The sequence below is a fragment of the Canis lupus genome, chromosome 7 (genome assembly GCF_011100685.1).
Source record: "Canis lupus familiaris isolate Mischka breed German Shepherd chromosome 7, alternate assembly UU_Cfam_GSD_1.0, whole genome shotgun sequence".
In the NCBI taxonomy this organism is placed as follows: domain Eukaryota; kingdom Metazoa; phylum Chordata; class Mammalia; order Carnivora; family Canidae; genus Canis; species Canis lupus.
The window spans coordinates 59,881,190-59,905,915 of NC_049228.1; the positions used below are offsets into that span (position 1 = coordinate 59,881,190).

Sequence of the window (24,726 nt, forward strand, 5' to 3'; positions counted from 1 at the left end):
CATATTGATTTGAAGTAAATGTGAGGCATTCAAATGTAGATACTCAGAACAGAAGTTCAGAACAGAAGTCTGGACTAAAGAAACATATTTGACAGTCATCAAAATATAGATACTAATTGAAGTGAGAAAGATAAGATGGCTGACAAAGAGTACACAGAATAGGGTGTAGAAAGCAGTTTGCTGGTGAAACATTGGGGAACTCTGATGTTTTGGGGGCTGTAAAAATAAGATCCACAGAAAAGGTTAAGAAAGAACTAAAAGAAGAATAAGGGGAAACTAGAGTGTTATCCATAAAGCTAAGCAGAAAAAAAAATTTCATAAAGTATGTGATCACCAAGTCAATGCCTATAAGATCTGGAATTAGAAAAGAAAAATGGGCCTTTTGTTCAACAACTTTTAATAGTTCTTATTAAATTGGAGTATAAAAGTCTAATGGCGATGATGAAATCCAAATTTATCTTCTGTAATGAGACAATAGGAGGTAAAGACATTATGAAAGTTAGTCAAGTTTTTCCTCAATAGCCTACCTATGGAAGGGAAATAAAGTTAATTTAGTAATCAGAGAATAGCATGGTTCTAAGGAAGAATTTCAGAGATCTGATCTATAAAAGGCAGAGATACTTTTTAGAGCAATTACTAAGGAAGATGATATTTAGAACCATGGCTGAGAAACTTTAAAGACAAAAGAACCATCTTTTCCACTCATAAAGTGGTTAAAAAGTGACTACAGATATGCTTTGAAACATGTATGTTTGTGGACACAGAATGTAGGGTAACCTTATTCTTGTTTATCTTTTTTTTTTAAATTGAAGTAGAATTGGCATACAGTTTCAGGTATACAACATAATGATTTGACATTTGTATACATTGTGAAATGATAATCGTAGTAAGTCTGATAGCCATCTTTTCCAAAATTAAAAATGTTTTGTGATGAAAACTGCTACATTTACTTTCTTAGCAACTTTCAAATTTGTAATACAATATTATTGACTAAGCCTTCTTGTCATTTCTCATAATACCTTTTCCAAATAGTCATTATCATACTCAAACATCTTCCCTAATCTCTTCCCATTTCTCAATTATCAATATATCTTGCCTCCTTTTCTGCAGAGAACTTTTAGGCTACCCAAAAGTAGGCACAGAATGCAGGGACTAAGGGCTAATTGGGGGCCAGAAGGAAGCAGAGCCCCTCCAGACAGGCTGCTGTTCCTATACAAAGATCTCAGTCCAGGAATATGATGAGGTTTGAGCTCTTCAAACAATGCTCCCTGGGCCTTCCCAGACTCAAGCCTATGGGACTTGCTTGCTTCTACAGAGTCACTGTACTCCAGGCTGGAATGCCAGGAAGCAGGGTGCCATACAGAACCTTAATATCTGACCTTAGCATATAATCTTCACAGAGGTGTGGTGCATGTGTATTCACACAGTAAATGACTATAGATATATACTGAAATATGTATGTTTGTAACCACAGAATGTAGATCACAAGAATAAGTAAACTGATTGCTAATAGAACTGAGGCCCAGTGAGTATAAAGAAGTATAGAAGCATCCATCTGCAAAGATATGTGATATTTTCCAGCAACTCTCAAATCCTAAGAGGTAGATGGCTTGATTGAGCTAATTTTAAGAATTTTTATTAAGCTTATACCAAAAATTATACCAACAAGCCAGTAAAACAGTCCAAACCACCAAATCAAACAGTCCACAAATAAAATATTGAAATGACCCACCACTGAGGCTGGCACATAAGAAATAAATGAAGCAATGGGAATGGGAGATAAAAGGAGGAATTAAAAATCCAAAGACATGATAAAGATAAAATGCTCTATAGTGAAAGTAATGAAGTGAGAAGCTGAAATGCATGGAGGCTGTGATTAGAGATTAGCATGTTGGAGTTTATTATATTGGAAGTAATGAAATAATAAGTGATGATAAAATCCAGCTGGGACCATGACAATGGTTGTCGAAAGTAGGGTAGAAGTTGAGAGAACTGGAATTCAGAAAATCAAATATCTATGAAAATAAGGTGCCCAATAGGCTAGCCATATATTCCTTGAAGTCATTTTGGAGGCTATTGGGATTTGAAATAAAAGAAATACTGTGATCCATGTGCCCAAAGGGCCTTGGCAGATGACAGTATCAAAGGATGATAAATAGAGGGAAAACTTCAGAGATAGAAAAGTTTTTACTTGAGCTAAACAGCAATGGTTGAGAATTAAGGAAGTGGAGATTCCATCAATGACAACATGGTAAATGGAGTGGGAATGAATGAAGGATATCCTCTGCAGGAGAAACTGGCAGACACAGAGGAGAGTCAGATTGTAACTGAGTCCAAATGCTGGAAAAAAATCGTTGAATGATTAAGCATGTAGTTAAGGGAATTGGTCAGACATGGAAAAGTGATCAATGGGGGAGGAAATGGAAAGCAAATTAAGGATGATATAAGAGAAGAAGAAAGTTGATCAAAGAGTCTGAATTTTACTTTTGTAGCTATGAATGGCAAGTTATGACATATGACTTATGGCAATGGTAGGGTTTGGAAAAGGTAGCAAAGTCCAAATAATTACATTTACTGGACTATGTTTCTAGGTTTTCCTTTAACATAAGAACATTGGGGAAAATTTTAACATTGTGAGCAACAAAATGGCATAATCAGATATGTGATTTGAAATATTGTTCTGAGTTCATTGAGAATAGATTGAGGGCAAATGATACTTGAGACAGGGAAAACAATTAGGAGGCTATATCGTAGCCAATGAATGGAAAGATTGTGATGGACAGATTTAGAATCACTGAGTGGGATGGAGAAAAGTGGGTCAATATGAGAGATACTTCAGGATGATTACTTGACAAGATTGTCATGTCAAATTCACTAAGTAGTTGTCAGACGATATATGAAAACTACTGATGTAAATGACACTGATGTAAAGTTTTGTTAAAAATAGTTGTATAGGTTTTATATATGCATTGCCATTTTCAGCCACTTAAGCTATCTCCCTGTGTTCCAGAGTCTGGAAAATGGTATTTCCCAGAATCCACTGCCAGCAGGGTCCTACTTTATATTGCAACAGTAAAATACTGTTTTGAGATTCAATAATCAGACGAGAATATATATTTTACTTCCTTTGGTGACTTCAAGCAAGTGAGTGAACAGACAGCTCTCACCAGTTTCTTGGAAAACTACTTTGATTCTCGAGCTTTCATGCTCCAGGGTTCTGAGATCATTATCAGTGATTTCTTGCAATGTTTCCTGGTCACCTTAAATCCAGCAGGGCTTCTCCTTAGCCTATGTTTAGCTACCTCTTCAGATGTAAGCATTGAATTCCCTGTATTAAATCTGTTCCCTCTGAAATACCTAGAGCGATTGCATCTTTTTTCTAACAAAACTTTTGACTGATGCAGAATTTTTTGAACATAAATGGCTCAGAGGTGGGAAACTGTAATTGATTATCTGACCCAGTTTTATGTGAAAGTGGTGACATCATCGCTAAGATAAATGAAATGCTAGTAGACTCTGGCATGCCTATCGTTGCCTGGAAAGAAATGTTTCTTCAATATATGGCTTTAGAAGACCACAATGATTGTTGCAATAGAACTTAATACTGGGAGGGACACCTGGGCGGCTCAGTGGTTGAGCATTTGCCTTTGGCTCACGGTGTGATCCCGGGTCCTGGGATATAGTTCTGCATCAGGCTCACCGTGGGGAGCCTGCTTCACCCTCTCCCTCTGCCTGTGTCTCTGCCTTTCTCTCTGTGTCTCTCATGAATAAATAAATAAATAAAATCTTAAAAAAAAAGAACTTAATAGTGGAAATAAAACCTATAAATACTATGAGATAGCTGGTACTAACTGTATGGTTAGCTTACAAAAAAATTACAAATTCAGGGCTTTAAAATTTTGGCTCCAGGAAAGACACAAAACCCAGCAATATTCTATTACTGCTTTTTTTTTAAAAGGATTTTATTTATTTATTCATAAAAGGCACAGAGAGAGGCAGAAACATAGGCAGAGGAAGAAGCAGACTGAAACTTCAGGGCCCATGTTAAAAATAAAATCAAAGTTAACCATTCACGGTCCAAATCACAGTTAATTGATATTCACGGAATCATTCACAGATTCTGTAGGGATTGTATGTGAAACTCAAAGCACTGAATGTGAAGAAAATAAGATGCATAAATTTGGAATAGTGATATTTGGTGAATTCTGGCAATTATGAATACAATAGACCTCAAAATTTCACTGTGTCTTCTCTACCAACAGTATCAGCTCCTTCTCATCTGTCTGAAATGAGTATCCTCTTATTAGAAGACTCTATAATAAGGCAATTCACTTCTTGCAAAGGGTTTTTGTTTCTCCTCAAGACCCATCCCCAAAAGTCAAATTCCAATTGATTCTAAAGAAATAAGTTTCCCTTCATCTTACCCTGGAATGAGAGACCATATAAGCCAAACTAATTGTAATCATTTTGTCAATTTATATGAAAAGGAAATTGGAGATATATACGAGAATGTATTTTGAGATTGTATGCCAGAGAAGGAGAAATATAATAAAAGGCAGGGATGTCGATAAACAGGACCTGTCTCTGGTCCACCCTGTTAAAGTTTATCATATTATTTAGATCCGGGGAAGAAGTAGCAAATATCCTAATTGGCTTGGCAAGAAAAGTGCCTGTCTTCATTAAAATTCAGAATTCAGATGCGCGCCATCTTTTTTTGTTTGTTTGTTTTTTTAGTTGTGCACCATCTTGATGAAGTTTTTAGACATCTAAGGCTTGTCAAAGTGTCCATTTAAAATAAAAGAAAAATTACTACACTTTACTCCCATATCACTAAAAAAAGGACAAGTTCTTGAGATTCTGCAAGCAGGTACAATATGTGAGAATGCTGCTCCCAACCATTTAGCAAGTAGCCGGAAGCCACATTTTTGAGCGAGGATAAGAGTGAGCAAATGCTCTGCAGGTAGTAGGGATCTGAGTGCAAGACACTCAGCCAGTTGTGAAGCAGATGCCAAGATGCTCAGTGTCTATCACCAATCAGGATGCAATATGCAGTCTCTATTCATATGAAGCAAAGCAATGACCTCTTGCACAAATAACTATTTTTTTTTAAATAACTATTTTTATTTTAAGAACCAACTCCTAGATTGCAATCATATGTGTACATGTAAACTAAATGTACATTTTATCCTTCCCACATATTTTATATCCATATAGTATTTTGCTATTTTTTTCTTTTAAGTTGGAGAATGTAAAGTCATTTGTGACTGAACAGGAGGTACAATTGTTACACAGAGATGAGTGCAGTAATCTGCAGAATTTTCTCTCTGTCTCTCTGTGTCTTTCTTATATTCTGACCAGAGAAGAAAGAATGTAACAATCTATCTATCATCATGTTAGATGGATAGATACTGTCGCTTTTAATTAATTTTAAGAGTTTAAATGTAAATAGAAGTATTTCCTAGATACCAGGAATCCAAGAAGGAGGACTGAATCAGATATTGTTTATTGATATTTATTAGTATCTCCATTGTTCTAAGCCCTCTTTTTTTTTTTTAAGCCCTCTTTTGTAACACAGGCTTTAGAACCAAAAAAAATGATGCTTTCCACAAGTTCTTGACAGCAAAATTCCATTCAGAGTTTCATTTTAGGCACTTGTATGAAATTAGGTAGGTAGAAAGCAGAAGTCATTTTTCTCTACCAGTAGTAGCTGATATATATGTAACCAGGCAGTAAAAGTACTTTCAGAGGCACCCTGGCAATCTTCAAATCACTTTTCTCAGTTAAGTAGACAGCTAAGTTCATAGTTTGCACTTTCTGATTTCCCCAAAGCTGGTGGTGGTTCTTTCTGACCTTCACTCACCCAGCCTTTCTAATGGTTTTGTAAGACTCTAATTCATCGTACTAAATCTTGTCCGCCAAAACACCTAGATTCCTGACTAAACTTTGACTTATATAACATATAGCAATATAGAAGAAAAAAAAATGAACTCTAATTTTAACCAAGAAGGAACAAAATAAGTTTGACCTAGAAATTGTGATATTTAGTTGTGACCTCATTTGTGTATCCTCCCAAGGGTATTATGTACTTACATTTTTTATTTTTTTATCATTCATGATCATCCCCTTATGGGAAATGTCTCCAAATAACTTTTTCCTCTTTTTTGGATCTATGTAATTTGCGAACTCCACATTTTTCTAGGATTAAATGAAATGCTACTACAGCAAGTAATCAAGCAAGAAACACTATTTTTGAGCATCTGCTATAAACTCTAAAATTTTAATGGTTAGGCAGCAATTAAGAGATATGCAGTGATTGTCACAAATCACTCAAAATAACCTTTCTGAAACTCAGTTTCCTTCTAAGTAACATGAAGATAATACCTCATAGTGAAGGTATAAAACATAAATAAAAGAATATATAAATCACAATGTTAACAGTACTTTGCAGTACGATTGATAGTTACTGTTTTTGCTACTACTATAATGTGGATTTATAATATCTTTCTAACATTTTAATCATTATTTAAACAGATGTGCCTTATTATGTGGCTATTTCTTCACGATAAATCTGCCATAATTAAAAGAAAAATGAAGATTTATTTAGCATTCTTTCTGGGAAGACTCTTATTAAAGGAATTCTACTAATACTACTGTTGGCAAATAAGAGGTTTATGAAAATGTATTCTAAATTGGCTTCCCAGCTGTTTCCATCTCACCACAGCGACTGCAAGATGCCAGTAACTGCTGCTCCATCTCTTATTCTCTCCACCTGGCCCTCAAGGAAAGGCCAGCTGAATAAACCAGCTGAATATGGCTGGTGAGAAAACTAATAATTATATTAAATGTCCTCACAACACATTCATGACCACTAATCTCAAACAGGCCCTTGCTGTTGCTAAGCTTTTATTTTACATTTTTCAAATCTACTCTCTTCATTGGACTTTACAAACCTTTTCCATTTTCTTGAAATTTTCATACCACCTTATTTATTCTAGAAAGCTTAGATACTATTTAACATAGTTTTTTTTTTAATCTGAAGAGAATTTTCACCAGCTCCCCCTGCATATACATGTCTACATGCTCTGAATTATTACTTTCCCACTCTCTTTTCCTTTTATGAATGAATTTATGAATGAATTGTTCTTTCTTTTTCTTTCTTTCTTTCTTTCTTTCTTTCTTTCTTTCTTTCTTTCTTTCCTTCCTTCCTTCCTTTTTCTTTCTTTCTTTCTTTCTTTCTTTCTTTCTTTCTTTCTTTCTTCTTCTTTCTTTCTTTCTTTCTTTCTTTCTTTCTTTCTTTCTTTCTTTCTTTCTTTCTTTCTTTTCTTTCCTTCTTTCTTTTTAGAGAGGGAGGGGATGAGGAGCAGAGAAGAGAGAGAGAATTTTAAGCAGGCTCCATGCCCAGCACTGAGCCTGATGCATGGCTCAATCTCACAACCCTGAGATCATGACCTGAGCCAAATCAAGAGTCATATGCTTCATTGACTGAGCCACCCAAGACGCTCTAATTGATCATATTTCTAAGGGCAGCCTCCCCAGTTTCTTTACCAAATACTACCTCCTTTAGCCTATTTGATGATGCAGCCCAGTAACTCTCTAAATGATAAATTTATCCTTCCCTCTTAAATCATTCACATGAGGATAGACATGTTTTTTTTTTTTTTCCTTCCATGTTAAAACATTTCCAATCCCAATTAAATCTGCAATTACTGCACCATTACTCTGGTGCTTTATAAGTTCCACCTGAGAACTGTGACAATGCTAGATATCTTCAAGTCCTCTCTGCTTATTCCTCACTGAAGGAAACATCCTTCAGTGGTATTTGCCTTCAGCCTTTCCATCAAAAGTTATTCCGTCATGCCACTCATTCCTTAATTTTATGAAACCCAAGGATTAATTATTAGTTCCCATACAACTTTGACACTCTTGACCAGTTCATCCTGCCGCAACTCATCACTTGGATTCCAGGTCCTCATCTTCTAAAAGTTTTCATCCTATTACATTGGCCTCCTTTTTTGATTCCTTCTCATTGTTTTCAACCTCTCAATATTGGGCCTTAGCCTTGAAACATGTACTCATTTACTAGGATGCCTATAACAAAGTGCCAGAAACTGAGTGACTTAAATAACCAAAATTTCCTTAAAAAATATTATATATATATTTTTTTACTTGAAAGAGAGCATGCACATGAGTGGGAGGGCAGAGGGAGAGGGAGAAGCAGACTCCATGCTAAGCAGGGAGACTGATGCAGGGCTTCATCCGAGGATACTGAGATCATGACCTGAGCCAAAAGCAGACACTTAACTGGCTGCGCCACCCAGGTATCCCCACCTCCATTTATTTTCTAACAGTTCTGAAAGCTAGAAGTCCAAGATCAAGTTGTTGGTAGGGTTGGCTCCTTCTGAGGGCTATGAAGGAGAATCTGTCACATGCCTCTGTCCTAGCTTCTGGTGGTTTGCTGGGAATCTGGTGTTCCTTGGCTTGTAGACACATCACCTCATCTCTGCCCTCATATTCACATTGCATTCTTCCTCTGTCCTGCCCATGTCCAAATGTCCCATTTTTATAAGAACAGGCCACATTGGATTAAAGGCCCATTCTACTCTAGTATGACCTCATTTTAATTAATTATATCTGCACTGACTCTATTTCCAAATAAGATCACATTCTCAGGTGCTAGGAATTAGCACTTCAACATATAAGTTTTGAGGGGACATAATTCAATCCAAGAGAAACCACTTCCTAAACACATTGTTATATATCTCATCTAGATTTATGCTTTATATTATGTCTGCACACCAAAGAGTCCTTAAATTTATATGCCAGGCTAGACTTCTCTAAATTCCAGACTCATATGTCCAAATGTATTTTCAATATTTCTACTTTGATATATAACAGACCTCCCAAACACAACAGTCTTATAAAATGAACTCTCATATAATCCCAAACCAGGATGATAACATAGAACACAACAAACATGCCAGACCTCCAACAGGTCCAGCCCAGCATGCATACCCTCTTCCTTGCCGAATACTAATATCCTGACTTTAAAAGCATTCATACTTTTGCTTTGTAAATTATTAATATCTAAACAATACAATCTAAAATTACCATTGAAATACAATTAAATTGTATATAATTGAAATTATACATGATGTATTCAGCTGTGTCTTGCTTCTTTTGTTCAAGATTGTATCTTTAAGATTTTTTTCATGTGGGTGCTTGGGTGGCTCTGTCAATCTGTTAAGTGTCCAACTCTTGATTTTGGCTCAGGTCATGTTCGCAGGGTCCTGAGATCAAGACCTGCGTTGGGCTCTGCCCTCAACTGGGAGTCTTGAGATTGTTTATCTCTCCTTCTATTCCCCCAACCCCTGCTTGCATGTTCTCTCTCTCTAAAATAAATAAATAAATCTTTTAAAAATTTTTGTGCTGTTGCTTTTCATTTTTTTAAATTCATTGTTGAATGTATTTCATCACAAGATTATCCGATGATCCATTTATCTATTATATTATAATAAACTTTTGGGATATGTTCATATTTTGGCCATTTTCAACATTGCTGCTCTGGACATTCTTGAAAATGTGCCCTGATATAAATAAGCATGAATTCATGTAGGCTATATGCATGAGAATATAATTACAATGTCATAGAAGATGTCTTACATCTTCACTTTTATTGAATACCGCAAAATATTTTTCAAAGCTGTTCTATTCACATTTGGTAAGGAAAATGGTAGCCATTTTTTATATTCTACATATGTGGGGTTTATATTTTAAAAAATGGTTTTTTGTTCATCATATCAATAATATAAGAAATTAAGAAACTGAAAAGCCACCTAAATGATAACCCCCATAGGATTTTTATGTAGTAGCTGGTTAGGAAAAATTTAGAATATTCAGATATGAACAAGAGAAATAAAACTACAGCTTTTTAAACATAATAAGGAAAAAAACTTAAAAACAGAAAGTGAAAAGCAGCCCATCAGACTGTTAAATTACATTCTAAAACCCTATGAAGGGGACACCTGGGTGGCTCAGTGGTTGAGCATCTGCCTTTGGCTCACATCATGATCCAGGGGTTCTGGGATCCATCCCTACGTGGAGCCTGCTTCTCCCTCTGCCTATGTCTCTGCATCTCTCTCTGTATGTCTCTCATGAATAAATAAATAAAATCTTTTTTAAAAAAGGAAAATGAGAAATGAAATATATGGCAGAAAAAATAACTCCAGAAAAATAGTAACTCGAGGCAGAAGGAATATAACAAAGCAGTGTTATTCAGTATGGAGTATTTTTATTGCCTTAACAGCCCTAAACAATAGTCCCTCTCTTTTCTATGACCTTTGCCCTATAACTTTGTAGTCGTATCCCATCCTAGCACTTATTCTTGCCATATGACTTGCCTTAACCAGTTGAGATGTTAAAATGATATCCACAGAGGTTTGATAAAACTCTTGCATGCATTTCTGGTTGTCCTGTTATTCTTTCACCTATTTTCTGAGAACAAGTTTTCGATAGCCTACTGAACAATAAGAGACTGCATGGACAGATATTAAGACATCTCAGATGAGTTATGATAGACCTGCTAGCCTCCAGTCTACCTGTCAGCTCAACAAAAACACAAAAGTGAGCTCAATTAAGATGATCTCAATCTGGCCCAAATAGCAGAACTAAGCTGCTGACTCCTAGATCTGTTTTAAACCACTAAATTTTGGTGTGATTTGTTATACTGTATTATTGTTGCAATAAATAACGGATACAAGCACCATGAAAAAGAAACTCAAAAACTCAGAAAGTATCATAAAACAACAGGAAGATATGTAATGAAAAAGTGGAAAGTAAGTTGGAAAAAAAAATGACAAAAATCTTTAATAAATGAAGAATTAATTATGAGATATACAAAGGAGATTATATATGATCAAAAGCACAATAAGAAAAATTGACAACAAAAGAAAAATATGGGGAAATCATCAGACATTAACAAATCTGAAAAATAGATAAGAAAAATACACATGGAAGACAGTCAAGAGATCTCCAATATATGTATACTTAATGTTCTGAAATAAAAAAATTAATTTTAAAATATCTTTTTAATTATATTTTAGGTTAGTAGGTTTACCTCCATTTTTCAGGTGTGAATTTATTTATGATTAATTGGGGTTTTTGATTCTGAAGCTTTATATGTCTCATAAATACTAAGTAAAATACCAGCCACTGCATCTATAACTATTACTTTTTGGAACTTTCTTTCTTTCTTGAACTCAGCTTGACAGATGTTCTTATTCCATCCCCCATGACTCTTATCTTTCTTTTGTATTTTCCATTTTTTTATTCCCCTATACTGAAATTTCCTTGTATCTGCTTTCCATCTCCTATATTTTTCTTTCAGTTATTTTCAAATCTCTTTTAGTTTTTATTTTTTTAAGAATTTTTTAAAAGATTTTATTTATTTATTCACGAGAGACACAGAGAGAGAGAGAGAGAGAGAGAGAGAGGCAGAGACACAGGCAGAGGGAGAAGCAGGCTCCATGCAGGGAGCCCGACGTGGGACTCCATCCTGTGACTCCAGGATCACGCCCTGGGCTGAAGGCGGCGCTAAACCTCTGAGCTGCCAGGGCTGCCATCAAATCTCTTTTAAAGTCACCCATAGAGGGTAGCCTGGGTGGCACAGCGATTTAGCGCCACTTTCAGCCCAGGGCTTGATCCTGGAGACCCAGCATCAAGTCCCACGTCAGGCTCCCTGCATGGAGCCTGCTTCTCCCTCTGCCTGTGTCTCTGCGTCTCTCTCTGTCTCTCATGAATAAATAAGTAAAATCTTTAATTAAAAAAATAATAATAAAGTCACCCATAGATTTCTGAGAAATGGCAAAGTATGTCACTCTTAAGGGTCTAGTCTTTCAGGGAAACAAGAAAAACTGACAATAATTATCAGAATCAGTTTTATCAAAATTTAAAGATTAACAGCAACCAAACGAATTCTTAATCATTACAAAGGTGGGGTGCCTGGGTGGTTTGGTCAGGCTCTTGATTTCCACACAGGTCATGATCTTAGGGTTGTGGGATTGAACCCTGTGTTAGGCTTTGCACTCAGCTGGGAGTCAACTTAGGATTCTCTCTCTCCTTTTCTTTCTGCCCCTCCTTTCCAATCACACTTGTGCTCTCTCTCTCTCTCTCAAATAAATAAATAAATAAATCTTAAAAAATAAATAAATAAAAAGATGACAGAAACACAATAGGAGAATTGTGGGACATTTTGACTTACCTTGTCTCGCCAACCCTACCCAGTATATTGGTGGTCTTATGTGGGTTTCTGGTTCCAGAGTCACAGAACAGATTTTGTTCATAAGGAATTGTAGGGGTTTTTTTTGTTTTGTTTTGTTTTGTTTTGTTTTGTTTTGTTTTGTTTTGTTTTGTTTTGTTTTTAACTGGTCTGAGATTCCCTGAAGGACTAACTCAAAGAGCCTGCTTTTATTTTTAGTAACTCTGGACTCTATCACCTTGGAGAATCAGCAATTCATGAAAACATTGAAAGGCAACTGAATGAGCAATTGCCATCCAGGGCAAAAGATAACATATGAGTCAAACAATGCACACATCAAAAGTCTAGGAAGAAAAGTTGGGGAATATGGTAATTTAGGGAATAGGGGATGCTGGGGGATATAGATTTACATTCATGCCCAAGTCAGGACACATGCTCAGAAAAGATGACAAAGCCTCTGGATTTATCTCTACTTGATTTTTTAAACAATCTTTACCAATTTTAAGTGTACAGTTCAATATTGTTAAATGCATTCACATTGTTGTATAACAAGTCTCCAGAATTCTACTCATCTTACAGAACTGAAACCTGATACCCATTAAACATTGCTCAGCATTCTCTTTCTCCCAGCCTCTAATAGCCACCATTTGCATTCTATTTCTATGAAATTAACTACTTTAGTACCTCATATAAGTGAAATTGTATGGTATTTGTCTTTTTGGATTAGCTTATTTCACTTAACAAAAAGTCCTCAAAGTTCATCCAAGTTGTAGCATATGTCAGAACTTTCTTTTTATTTGAGGCTCAGTAATATTCCATTGTATGTATATTCCATTTTGTTTATCTATTGATGATATTTGGTTAATTCTACCTCTTGCATATTGTGAATAACACTGCTATGAACATGATTGTGTAAATAGCTCTTTGAGATGTCCTCCTTCAATGCTTTTGGAGATATACCTAGAAGTAGAATTATTCAATCATATGATAATCTTATTTGTAATTATTTGAGGAAATAGCATAATATTTTCCATTACAGTTGTACCCTTCTATGTTCTCACCAATAATGCAGAGGAGTTGAAATTTCTCCACATTCTCACGGACACTCAATTAATTTCTGGTTTTGTTTTCTTTTGTTTTGATGATAATCATCCTAATGGATGTGAAGTAATATTTCATTGTGGCTTTGATTTGCATTTCTTAGACAATTAATTATATGATCATCTTTTTATATAGTTATGGGCTGTTTATATAGTATCTTAGGAGAAACCATTATTTAGGTTCTTTGCCCATTTTTAAATTATGTTATTGATTTATTGTTGAGTTGTAAAAGTTCTTTACATATTCTGGACATTAACCACTTATCCCATTTGTTATACTCAGATATTTTCACCCATTCCATAGGTTATAATCTGTTGACTTTATTCTTTGATGCACAGAAGTTTGAAATTTTGGTGTTCCATTGCCTATTTTTGCTTTTCTTGCCTATGCTTTTGTATCATCCAAAATCTCATTGCTAAATCCAGTGTCATAAATATCTCCCTTGTGCTTTCTTCTAGGAGTTTTTAATTTTAGGTCTAACATTTAGTTCTCCAATTCATTTTGAGTTAATTTTTGTATTGGGTAAAATGGTGCAATTTCATTTCCTTTTTCTTTTCATTCCAGTTTTCCCAAAATTATTTGTTGAAGGGGCAGTCTTTTCTCCATTAAGTAATATCAACACTCTTGTTGAACCCTATGGAGAGTTTATTTCTAGGTTATTTTATTCCATTAGTCTATATGTCTTTATGCCATTCCCACACTATTTTGATTACTGTACTTTTCTGAAGTGTTATAAAATCAGGAAATATGAGTTCTTTAACTTTGTTTTACTTTTTTAATATTCTTTTGGCTACTTAGAGGTCCCTGGAGATTCTACATGAATTTTAGGATGAATCTTTCCATTTCTGGAAAAAAAAATGCCATTAGGATTTTTATAGGGATTGCATCAAATCTGTAGATTGCATAGTGGTATTGATATCTTAAAAATATAGAGTCTTCTAAGAGGTTACTATGGCTGAAGTCAAAGAGGTTTCTGCCTGTGTTCTTCTCTAGAGTTTTCAAGGTTTCCTGTCTCACATTAAGGTTTTCCATCCGTTTTGAATTTATTTTTGTGTATAGTATAAGAAAGTGTTCCAATTTCATTCTTCTGCATATTGCTGTCCAATTTTTCCAACACCACTTGTTGAAGAGACTTTCTATCCCCTGGATTTTTTTCTTTCTTTGTCAGAGATTAGTTAACCATAAAGTTGTGAGTCCATTCCTGGGTTCTCTATTCTGTTCCACTGATCTATGTGTCTGTTTTCGTGTTGGTACCATATTGTCTTGATGACTATAGCTTCGTAATATAACTTGAAGTCTATACCTGTGATGCCTCCAGTTTTGTTTTCCTTTTCAGAATTACTTTGATTATTCAGGGTCTTATGGTTCTATACAAATTTAAGATGGTTTGTTCTAGCTTTGTGAAAAATGCTGGTGGTATTTTGATAGGGATTGCATTAAATGTATAGATTGCTTTCGATGGTGTAGACATTTTAACAATGTTTGTTCTTCCAATGCATGAGAATGAAATGTTTTTCCATTTCTTTGTGCCTTCTTTAATTTCTTTCATAAGTGTCCTATAGTTTTCAAAATATAGATCCTTTACATCTTTACTTAGGTTTATTCCTAGGTATCCTATGCTTTTGGTGCAATTGCAAATAGGATCAATTCCTTGATTTCTTTTTCTGCTGTCTCATTATTGGTGTATAGAAATGAAACCAATTACTGCACATTGATTTTATATCCTGCAACTTTGCTAAATTGATATATGAGCTTTAGCAATTTTTACTGGAATATTTTGGATTTTCTACATAAAGTAACGTCAACTACAAACAGTGAACATTTGACTTCTTCCTTGCCAATTTGGATGACTTTTACTTCCTTTGTTGTCTGATTGCTGAGACTGACTCCCAGTACTATGTTAAATAATAATAGTGAGAATGGACATCATTGTCTTGTTCCTGACTGTAGGGGAGAGGCTCTCAGTTTTTCTTCATTGGGGACTTTATTAAGATAAAAACCTTCTGCATGGCAAAGAAAACCACCAACAAAACTAAAAAGCAGCCTACAGAATGGGAGAGGAAATATGCAAATGACATTCTGATGAAGGGTTAGTATCCAAAACCTGAAAAGAACTTATCAAACACGACACCCAAAAGACAAATAGTCCAGTTAAGAAATGGGCAAAAGACATGAATAGACACTTTTCAAAAAAGACTTCCAGGGGATCCCTGGGTGGCTCAGCAGTTTAGCACCTGCCTTTGGCTCAGGGAGCGATCCTGGAGTCCCAGGATCGAGTCCCACATAGGGCTCCCGGCATGGAGCCTGCTTCTCCCTCCTCCTGTGTCTCTGCCTCTCTCTCTATGTCTATCATAAATAAATAAATAAATAAATAAATAAATAAATAAATAAATAAATAAATAAATCTTAAAAAAAAAAAAAAAAAAGAAGAAGAAGACTTCCAGATGGCTAACAGATACATGAAAAGATGCTTAGCATCACTCACCATCAGGGAAATACAAATCTAAACCATGATGAGATACCACCTCACATCTGTCAGGAAGCCTAAAATTACAAGGATACAAGAAACAATAACTGTTGGTGAGGATGCAGAAAAAGAGGAACCCTCTTGCAGTTTTGGTGGGAATGCAAACTGATATAGTCATTCTGGAGAACAGTATGTAGGTTCCTCAAAATGTTAAAAATAGTGCTACCCTATGATCTGGGAATTGCACTACTAGGTATTGACCTAAAGTACACAAAAATACAGATTACAAGGGATACTTGCACCCTGATGTTTACAGCAACATTATCAATAATAGCCAAAACTATGGAGAGAACCCAAATGTCCAACAACTGAAAAATGAATAAAGAAGATGTGATATACATATACAATGGAATGTTAGCCATCAAAAAATGAAATATTACCATTTGTAGTGACATGGATGGAGCTAAGTGAAATAAATCAGTCAGAGAAAGATAAATAACATATTATCTCACTCATGTGGAATCTAAGAAAGAAAGCAGATGAACATATAGGAAGGGTTAAAAGAAAAAAAGAAGAGAGGAAACCAAGCAATAAGAGACTCTTAATGGTAGAGAACAAACTGAGGATTGATGGAGGGAGGTGGTGGGAGATGGGCTGGGTGGGTGATGGATATTAAAGAGAGCACTTGTTATGATGAGCACTGGTTGTTGTATGTAAGTGATAAATCACTGAATTCTACTCCAGAAACGAATATTGTACTCGATGTTAACTACCTAAAATTTAAATAAATAAATAAACAAATAATAAATAAATAAATAAATAAATCAAATCTTCCAATCCATGAATATGAGTTATCTTTCCATTTTATTTTTTATTATTTTTTATTTATTTATGATAGTCACACACAGAGAGAGAGGCAGAGACACAGGCAGAGGGAGAAGCAGGCTCCATGCACCGGGAGCCCGACGTGGGATTCGATCCCGGGTCTCCAGGATCGCGCCCTGGGCCAAAGGCAGGTGCTAAACCACTGCGCCACCCAGGGATCCCTATCTTTCCATTTTATTTGTGACTTCTTTAATTTCTTTTAACAATGTTTTGTAGTTTTTAGTGTATAGATCACCTCCTTAGTTAATTTTATCTGTAAGTATTTTATTCTTTTTGATGGTATTATAATAAAATTGTTCTCATATTATTTTCTGGATTGTTCATGGTTAGTGTATAGAACTGCAAGTGATTTTTGTCTGTTGTTTTATATCCTGCAACTTTATTGAATTTATTACTTCTAACAGTTTTTTTTTTTTTTTTTTTTTTTTGGTGACATTTTTAGATTTTTCTCCCCGTAAGATCACATCACCCAAATGGCCAACAGGTACATGAGAGAATGTTCAAAATCATTAATCATCAGGGAAATGCATATCAAAAGCACAATAAGATATTACCTCACACCTACTAGAATAGCTATAATCAAGAATATAGCAGATAGAAAGTGTTGGTAAGGATGTGGAGAAGGGGAACCCTTCTATGCCTTTGGTGAGAATATAGATTGGTTCAGCTACTATGGAACAGTATGCAGGTCTCTCTCAAAAAATTAAAAATAGCAGAATAAGACAGTGATTGTTTAAGGGTACAAACTTGCAACTAGTAGGTAAATAAGTCCTGGAGATCTAATGGAAGACACAACGACTATAAGAAACGATATTTTATTATATACATCAAACTTGCTAAGAGACTAAATCTTAAATATTCCCAACACAATAAAGAAATAATAATTACATGACATGATAGAGGTGTTAACTAATGATACCAGGGCAATCGTATCATAATATATAAAAATATTAAATCAACATATTGCACATCTCAAAACTGATTTGTTTTTAGAAACCATGGGTACCAGAAGGAAGTGAGATGACACATTTAAAATGCTGGAAAAAACAGAAGCTGTCAACCAAGAATTTTATATTCGGGAAAACCATCCACAAAAGTAAGGAGAAATTAAGATATTCCCAGATAAACAAAAGCTAAGAGGTTCTGTCACTAGTAAACCCACCCTACAACAAATGTTAAAGGGATTTCTTCAGGTTGAAATAAAAGATAATCAGACAGTAATCTGAAGATATCAGATGAAATAAAAATTCTAGTAAAATTGACTATATAGTTAAGTATAAAAGCTGATATCTTTGTACTTGGGGTTGTATCCTCTTCTTCCCCTGTCTTAGAAAACAAATGCATGAAACTATAAGTCTACATTAATGGCTATATAGCATATACAACAACAACAACAACAAAAACATAAAGGGGGTAAAGAAAAACCTGGATGGGGAATAGTTTTTGTATACTATTCAAATTTCATTGGTGCTAATTAAAACTATTTATATGAACCTAAGGGATTAAATGGAATCCCCAGAATAAGCACTCATAAAATACCTTAAAAAAAAACCATAAAAGGAAATGAGAGGGAAATCAGAGTGATACATGACAAAAAATCAATTAAATAAATAATAAAGCTCTAATGGGAGAATTAGGTACCAAAAGAGAGATAAGATATAGAGCAAATGCAGTAGAATGACAGAAGTAAGTTTTCTACCAGTAATTATTTTGAGGTTAAATTAGTTACTTCATTTGAAGGGCAAATATTAGCAGGATGCATTTTTTTAATGATTCAACTGCATACTATTTATAACATGCTCACCTTAGATCCAAAGACACACCACGGTTGAAAGTGAAAGAAAGGCGAAAGACATTGCATGGATATAGCATCTGAAAGAAAGCAAGGACATCCATACTTACATTAGAAAAAACAAAACAAAATGTAGATTTTAAGACAAAAAATCATCATAAGAACCAAAGAAAGAAAGACATTATATAATGATAGTAACATCAATTCAGCACAAAACTATAATAAGAGAAATCCATCATCAGAGTTCCCAAATATATGAAGCAAATATTTACAGAATTGATGGGAGAAATAACCAATAGCACAATGCTAATAAAAGACTTCCATTCCCTATTTCCAATAATAGATAAAACAAGCAGAAAAAATCAATAAGGAAACAAGGACTTGAACAGCACTCTAGATCAATTGAGTCTAAGAGGTATATACATCATATTTCACCAATAATAGCTGAATACCCATTTTTCTCAAGTAAACATGGAACATTCTCCAAGATAGGCCATATGTTAAGACAATAAAATAAGTCTCAATCAAGCTAGAAAGGCTGAAATCATACAAAATATTTTTTCCGATGACGGTGAAATGAAACTAGAAATCAAAGCAGAGGAAAATGAGAAAATCCACAAATATGTGGAGATTAAATAACATACTTTAAACAGTCAACAGGTCAAAAATAAACCTTAAGCAAAATTAGAAAATAATTTGAGGCAAATGAAAAAGGAATGTAAGCAAAATGCAAAACTAGAAAAAGGAAGGAAATAAAGATTGACATGATGAAAAATGAAGTAGAGATTAGAAAAATAACAAAAAAAATCAATGAAAACAAAAATTTGTTCTTATACAAGATGACCAAAATTGACAGATCTTTTTCCAGACTGATGAAGGAAAAAAAGAGAGAAAATTAAAATTATTTAATTTTAATTAAATTAAAAGTTTAGTTAAAAGTTGAGACATTATTACAAATCTTACAAAATATCAAGGATTGTAAGAGAATACTATAACAGATAAAATGCACAATTTTTTGAAGTACACAAATTCACAAATTGACTTATGATGAAATAAAAAATCTGAATAGAACTATAACAAGACACTGAATCAGTTATCAAACACCTTTAATAAAGGAAAATCCATGACCAGATGACTCACTAATCAATTCTACTAAATATCTAAAGAAAAATTAACAGCAATCCTTCTCAAAGTCTTGTGAAAAATAAAAACAAAAGAGGAAAGAACTCTTCTGAGCTTCATGGGTACGAGGTTTCTTTTTGGGATGTTGAACAAATTAAATATCTGGAGCTGGTTAGTGATGATGGTGGCACAACACTGTAAATCATGGAATTGGTTAAAATGGTAAGTTTTATGTTACGTTCATTTTACTACAATTTTGAAATCATCTCATATCTTTAAATTCTGATACTATTATTTTATTTCTAAAATTTGTATTTGAACTTTTAAAAATTGTGTATAACAATTTACACTTCTTTCCTGTCCATATTTAGATTATCTATTTTTTAATATATTCCATATATTTTTCATTCTATAGATGATCATTTATTTCCACTCTGTAGTTGATAATTCCAGTGTCTAAAATTTTTTTTATTTGATCTGGTTGCTCATATCATTTATGTTGCCATACTGCCTGTTTGCTTTATCATTATTTTTATCAAGCATTCATGTTTGAAAACAATTGTATTTGTGGGGAATCCTTGTGATCTAGACTGAAGTTTTGTTCCTTCAGTGAATATTTGCATGTGTTTCTTAGGGTTTGCATTCTTAGTCCCTGGAACAGTCATACCGCTTGATCACTTCATCAGATGCTTTCAACATTATTCTTTTCCTGGGTTGTCAGGGTGAGCTTCGACCACAATACCACATGAGCGCCAGCTTGTGGTTAAGAATTCTGAAACCAAAAAAAAAAAAAAAAAAAAAAAGAATTCTGAAACCCAAGGCTAGAATAGACAAGCTTTCGAACATTCTATCTTTGTAAATGATTACTTTCCTGTTTTATTTATGTTTCCAGTTTTATTCTTTCCCTGAAATTGTTACACTTGAATCCCAGGTTTATGTATGATCTCTGATTTGATCTTTCACTTTGTGTGGGCTCTCAGCACACATAGGTTATTAAAATCAAAGCTCTATATTAAGGAATGTACAACTTTTCTCAGGGAAGCCATGGACTTTATTTCACTTATTACTGTGGATTTATGCTTTCTGTTTGCTTTCTGCCTCTAAGGATTACTCTGACTTTATTGCCAGCTCAGACATGCACTTTATTCTTTTAAAAATTATTCAACTTTTTCTGGCATTTTCAGAATATGATGATTTTGGGGTTTCCATTCTGCCAAACTGCTGGAGATGATACACTCTCATGTTGCTTTTGTCCAGAGATAGAGGAAAAATCCAGGGCATAACAGTGTATCATGGTCCAAATTATCCCAATGGTGAAACAAATCTACCAACTTTCCTTGTCAATATATTTGTGGTGATCATTAATGCTTTCACCCAATATTTTCAGCTTTTTAACTTTCATGCACAGGGTTAGGACTGCTTGCCATCAGCTTGAAGTTAGATTTAGCCATGTAGCTTTGTTTAGCTATTGAAATGTGTGTGAAAGTGAAATGTGTCACTTTTGCCAGAAAATTTCAGAGATGGCGAGTAACTAAATGCACACCACTCCTACTGCTCCACAGGTTAAGCATAGGTCACGATAATGGCTTGTTCCTCTGGGTTCCTCTGAGGGATTATGGTGACAGTCCTTCCCCATTGTTGTGTAAGTCAAGTTTTGTTATCCTGAGCCACTGAGATTTGGGGGAATTCTTGTTACCATAGCATATCTTAGCCCATACTATGTGCTATTTGTCAAATACTATTACTTCTTAAGCTCAATCCAATGCCCAATACTTCATGATGTCTTCCCTGATGTAGTTCAGAAAATAATCATCCCATCTTCTATATTACACTGATAAGAATAACAATAAAAATGACTAATTGAGTTTACTATTAGTGAGGAGTTCTGTTAAGTCTTTTACTCACGTTAGCTCATGTAATATTAGCACAGAAAAATGAAGAAGATGTATTAATATTTCTATTTTACAAGTGAGGAAACTAAGGCTTTAAGAAATTAAGGAGCACACATATTTCTCATGTGATCTTTGTCACATTTGACTGAAATTACAATTATTGGTTTATTCATATATTATCCCGGTTAAAATTAGAACACCTATTTAGCATCATATCCACCAGTCCCAGTCAGTGGGTTGCACATAGTAGCAATGTGCTACAATGAGCACACAGTAGGTGCTCAATTCTGAAAACATATCTTTTTCTAATACACTATTCTAATTTTCTAGTTTTCCTTAAAAAATACACTGAAAATTTACAGATGAGGGGCACCTGAGTGGATCAGTCAGTTAAGGATCTGGCTTTGGTTCAGGTCATGATTCCAGGGTCCTGGGATCATATCCTGTATTAGGCTCCCTGCTCAGTGGGGAGACTGCTTCTCCCTCTCTGTCTGCTTGCTGCTCTGACTACCTGTTATCTCTCTCTCTGTCAAATAAATAAAAATATTTTTAAAAATTTAAAGATGAAAGAAAATGTAAATGATAAGGCAACAAATACTTCTACCACTCTAAGAAATTTTTAATAGAGATTTATAGTTGATTTCCTTCTACTTTTTTCTATGCATGTGTAATTTGCAGTGTTGTCCCAAAATTCTGTGTGCAAACTTGTAGATTAAATTTTATATTAAATTCACATATTAAGCACTCTATGTGCTTTTTTGTTAATTTATTAAAATACTGAGTTTATTTCATATGTATATTTTGTCTCCCCACCATTTCTATTTGTCTGACTATCACTACTACTCTATTCTATCATAACATTCCATACAGACTTAAAACCAAGCAAAGGATGAAGTTCCATCTTTAAAAGCTAAATTTAATGCATTTTGGACAATATGTTCTTGGCAATGGAACTTGAGCAATATTTATCAGATATGGTAGGGAAAGTTGTCACTCTGTGTTATAAAAAGGATGTCCCGATATTTACTGTTACAGAAATGAAATGATGGGAAATTTTAACATAAATTATTTAAACTATTTTTTAAGATTTTTATTTATTTATTCATGAGAGACCGAGAGAGAGGCAGAGGGAGAAGTAGGCTCCCTATGGGGAGGTCTTGATCGCAGGACCCTAAGATCGTGACCTAAGCCAAAGGCAGACACTCAACCACTGAGCCACCCAGGTGCCACTTAAACTATTTTAATAGACTTCCTCCACTGCCAGAGATCTTGAATAACCTCCTGGTCAGTCATCTGAAAGAAACTCTTTACATAATTGATGAACTTGGCTTCCACTCTGGAGAAAGAACTACCTTTTTCTACATGCAATCGTAATTTGACTTTAATGTCCTTTATAGGACTAGGTCTTTTGGGTTTTCTCGTAGTATTTTTCCTGTTTTTTGAAAGGTTGGGGACCTTTTGATCTCGGTGTTGATGGTTTTGAGTCTTTCATTCTGGTTTGCATTCTTGGCTGGAGTACCTCATATAGACTCTTTACTGGACCTTTTTCTTCTGCTTCTCCCTCCTTATCATGTTCATCATCATCTTCATCATCATCATCATCTTCTTCATCATCATCATCATCATCTTCATCATCATTTTCACTAACGCCAATTTTTTCCCCCTGTGGAAATGTGCTACCACTTCCAAGGTTAGACTGCTTTCCAGATATGCTAAGGAGTTTCACATCTTCTTCCTCTTTACTTTACTCTGCATCTTCCCCCAAAGCTACTAAGTGCTATCCACCATTATGCACAGGCCCTGAACAACATGTCTATTTTAAGACCACAAATGGTGTTATTTCAAAGCCCCCAAGGGAAATGTTGGCTGTGCAGACATTTTCAAAGTTTCCAGTGTGACTTCCACTGGACTGCCTTTGTACTTCATTGCCTTTGCTTCAACAATGTGCAATTCATCCTTTGCACCAATCCATAAACTGACTGTTATTAAAGATAACTGGTGCTCGTTTTCATCATTATCCATCTTTAAATGGTCATCTTTGTCAGCCTTTAGTTCACAACTGACAAGATAGATCTGGGGTCTCAAAGGGCTCATATACATGTCCATCAAATCATCCATGGGGTGGTGGCACACACATAGGAGGTTAAAGGCAGACGAGGGGATCCCTGAGTGGATCAGCGGTTCAGCACCTGCCTTTGGCCCAGGGTGTGATCCTGGAGTCCCGGGATCATGTTGGGCTCCCTGCATCTACCCTGCTTCTCCCTCTGCCTGTGTCTCTACCTCTCTCTCTCTGTCTCTCTCTATCATGAATAAATAAATAAAATCTTAAAAAAAAAAAGAAGGCAGACAGAGATAAACTGCTATTATGCTGGAGAACAGCCAAGCAGGATAGAATCAAACTAGGGAAAACAAGTTTTCTATGCTCTTAACACTTATTTTATGACTAAATAAAATGCAATCATATGGGTAAAACCATTATTATCGCTTTTCACATTCACATTTCCTGGAGATTATTAATTTTATCCACTATTTAATTCAAAAGTATTTCTTGAGCTCCTCTTATATTCTCATGGCCTCTAGTAGACACTGGATACAAGGGCAAAACAAACAAACAAAAACCCTGCTCTGATAGAATTTATTCTTTTGTAGGAGGATACAGATAATTAGTTAATAAATATATAATTTAATATAAGCATTATGAAGAAATGAAGTAGAATAAAGTGATAGAAAATGATGAATTTTTCTATATTTTCAAAAGGTTGGTCAGAGATGCTTTTTTTTTGTTGGAGTGATAATGTTTGAGGAGAAAGTAGAAAGCAGTGAGAAGTAAAGTTATTTGGCTATTTGAAGGAAGAGAGTCCCAGGCAGTTGGGAAAGTAAATGCAAAGTAAAGTCTTGAGGCAGTTGCTTGACATGCTCAAGAAGCATCAAGGATCAAATGGCTGGAGGAACCCAATGGTTAAGGAGATCCGATAGGGATTATGAAAAGAAGCAGCAGGAACTCAGATCTTACAAACCATAGTGATTCTTGAATTTTACTTTAAGTTTATAGGGAAGTAGTTGAATTACTATGATCATAAAAATGATATGCTTAGATTTATATTTTGACAAAATTTTTCTAGTTGCCTTATGGAGAGCATCTTCTGGGGTGGGAAGTCAAAACTGCCACCAGAGAAACCAGGTAGAGGCTACTGCAGAGTTCAGGCAAGAGAAG

The 24,726-nt window shown here is 34.8% G+C and overlaps 1 pseudogene; it reads right to left on the reverse strand.

The window, feature by feature from the left end:
* Positions 1-22,567: 22,567 nt before the first annotated feature.
* LOC612611 lies at positions 22,568-23,630 on the reverse strand (annotated as a pseudogene).
* Between the last annotated feature and the right edge of the window lie 1,096 nt (positions 23,631-24,726).